General features: G+C 48.0%; 1 long non-coding RNA gene across 1 annotated transcript; it reads left to right on the top strand.

Annotated features, from left to right (window-relative positions):
• Positions 1 to 2,347: 2,347 nt before the first annotated feature.
• On the top strand, positions 2,348 to 2,780 carry LOC141116358 (uncharacterized). The gene is made up of 3 exons (XR_012237026.1): positions 2,348 to 2,498; positions 2,578 to 2,655; positions 2,714 to 2,780. It is a non-coding gene; the product is annotated as an uncharacterized lncRNA (long non-coding RNA).
• Positions 2,781 to 3,176: the final 396 nt, after the last annotated feature.

Here is a 3,176-nt window from a genome sequence, read left to right as displayed (position 1 = left end):
TTCTTTTCTTCTCTTCTTCTCTTCTTCTCTTCTTCTTCTCTTCTTCATTTTCTTCTCCGGGCCGCTCCGCACCATGCTGGCATGGAGGGAGGCTCCCGCTGTGTGACGGCGCTCCTCGTCTTACAGTTCTTAAATAACGGGGGGCGGGGTCACCGGGCCACCCGGTGACCCCGCCCCCCTCTGACGCACGGGACATGACGGGACTTCCCTGTGGTATTCCCCGTGACATCACAGGGAAGTCCCGTCAAGTCACCGTGCGTCAGAGGGGGGCGGGGTCACCGGGTGGCCCCGCCCCCCGTTATTTAAGAACTGTCAGACAAGGAGCGCCGTCACACAGCGGGAGCCTCCCTCCATGCCAGCATGGTGCGGAGCGGCCTGGAGAAGAAAATGAAGAAGAGAAGAAGAGAAGAAGAGAAGAAGAGAAGAAAAGAAGAAAAGAAGAAGAGAAGAAGATGAAGAGAAGAGCGGGAGCCTCCCCCCATGCCATGGGTGCGAAGCGGCCCGAGGAGAAGAAGATAGAAGACGCCGCGGAGGAGATGCTGGACGAGAACGCCGGAGGAAGAACCAGAAGAGCCAGAAGAACCAGAAGATGAAGGAAGATAGAAGAAAGAAGAAGTATTTAAATAAAGGAATTGTCAAAAACTGTCTCTTGTCATTTTTAACATTTTTGACAGTTTTTTAGTGAAATGGTAGGGGTACTTTTGTACCCCCTTACCATTTCACACAGGGGGGGGGGCGGGATCTGGGGGTCCCCTTGTTAAAGGGGGCTTCCAGATTCCGATAAGCCCCCCGCCCGCAGACCCCCACAACCACCGGCCAGGGTTGTGGGGATGAGGCCCTTGTCCTCATCAACATGGGGACAAGGTGTTTTGGGGGGCTACCCCAAAGCACCCTCCCAATGTTGAGGGCATGTGGCCTGGTACGGTTCAGGAGGGGGGGGGGGCGCACTCTCGTCCCTCCCTCTTTTCCTGTGGCCTGCCAGGTTGCATGCTCGGATAAGGGTCTGGTATGGATATTTGGGGAACCCCACGTCATTTTTTTTTTAAATTTTGGCCGGGGTTCCCCTTAATATCCATATCAGACCTGAAGGGCCTGGTATGGAATTTAGGGGGACTCCCACGTCATTTTTTTTTTTTAATTTTGGTTCGGGGTTCCCCTTTGGGGAATTCCCATGCCGTTTTTATCAATGAACTTCTATGTGTATTGTCGGCAATGCAATAGCCGCGGGTAGTTTTAAATGAGTTTTTTCCTTCAAAATGTCATTTTGCTGTCAGACTGTTCTAAACATGGGAAACATGCGCCCCTTTACAGGCATACTATAGACACCCCCCAGGTATGAAATTTAAAGGGATATTACACTTTTATTGTTTGACTTTAAGCATTATTAAAATCACTGCTCCTGAAAAAACGGCCGTTTTTAAAACTTTTTTTTGCATTGATCCATGTCCCCTGGGGCAGGACCCGGGTCCCCAAACACTTTTTATGACAATAACTTGCATATAAGCCTTTAAAATTAGCACTTTTGATTTCTCCCATAGACTTTTAAAGGGTGTTCCGCGGCATTCGAATTTGCCACGAACACCCCAAATTGTTCGTTGTTCGGCGAACTTGCGAACAGCCAATGTTCGAGTAGAACATGAGTTCGACTCGAACTCGAAGCTCATCCCTAAACACAAGCCAACTGGAAGTCAATCGACCCAAAGCAAGCTCTCTTATTCTCCTGCTTGTTCTGTAGACCATGGTGTTTAGATGAGCTGTTCGGGCCAAGCATCAGTTCAGCCCCAAACATCGCCCTTTCGGGTGTTTGCATGTTCTCCCTCTGAGTGCCCCACAATGCACTTGCGTGCCACACAGTATGTTTTTAACAGCTCTGATTGGCTGAAGCAATTCACCTGACCGACGGTCAGGTGCAAGGCTTTGTCCAGTCAAAGAGCACGTGAGAGCTCTGATTGGGCAAAATTATGACTTTGCCCAATCATGGCTCAGTGCTCATAGTCTCACCCCACACTATAAAAGGTTCCTTCCTGTGGAACCTTTTGCAGTGTGAAGTTGGAGATAGAGCTGGGCTCAGTGGTGAGAAGAATGTTTTATCAAGCTAGTTAGGCCCCTTTCACACTACTGTGACTCCAAAGACACGCAATTTTGCAGCTGCGATTTTAGGGAATGCCTGTGTAACTCACATCAAAGTCTGACCAAAGTAGCGCAGGGACTAATTTGAAATCGGCACGACATGAAGTCATACTAATATGAATGGTTGTCATTGGAAATCATGGGGAACGACTTATCATGTGACTTTGCAGTCCCAAGTCACAGGACAAGACATTGGAGTGTGGATCACCTGTATAGAGGTATCAGTACAGAGCTGGGTGTGTCCACACAAGGAATATAATACACATAAAGGGGGTGGGGAGAGGAGGGTCTGACCAGATTTCAGTTCATATAAAAGTCTCCTCACACCTGTACCCAGCATAGTGTGTGCCGTCACATCGATCACCATGGTAAGTTATATTACCTATAGAGAGTTTATATTACCCGTCCTCACCCATCATCATTGTGTTCTCTTCTCCCCATCCCCAGACTGCAATCCTCAAACCCACCAACAAAATGTTCTGTCTTCTGATCTTTCTGAGTCTCTTCTCTGCCTACAGCACCAAGGTGAGTACCTACCTCTCCTCATTAACAGGGTGGGTACCTACCTTTCCTCATTATACAGGGGGAGTACCTACCTTTCCTCATTACCAGGGTGAGTACCTACCTTTCCTCATTATACAGGGGGAGTACCTACCTTTCCTCATTATACAAGGGGAGTACCTACCTTTCCTCATTATACAGGGGGAGTACCTACCTTTCCTCATTATACAGGGGGAGTACCTACATCTCCTCATTACCAGGGGAAGTACCTAACCTCCTTGGAAAAACCTCCTTGGAAACCCCAAAACCCCAGGAGGGCCAGTATGGTGACGGTGAACCTTTGACTTGTTCTGCCATTTTGAAGCAGGGTTATGGACTATCTCGTGTTTTGTGTTTGCTGAAGATTGTAGTGATATAGTATAGTGGGGAGATAATTAATTAGTAGTTATTATAATGATGATGTAAGTAATCTTTCCGCAGCAACCCGATTCTTCCAGAGAGATGAACTTTATTGACTTCCAACACAGAACAAAGTCTTGTAACAG

The sequence above is a fragment of the Aquarana catesbeiana genome, linkage group LG13 (assembly GCF_042186555.1).
Source record: "Aquarana catesbeiana isolate 2022-GZ linkage group LG13, ASM4218655v1, whole genome shotgun sequence".
In the NCBI taxonomy this organism is placed as follows: Eukaryota; Metazoa; Chordata; class Amphibia; order Anura; family Ranidae; genus Aquarana; species Aquarana catesbeiana.
Note: the sequence above shows the minus strand (reverse complement) of the source record. Positions and strands in the feature narration are given on the sequence as shown.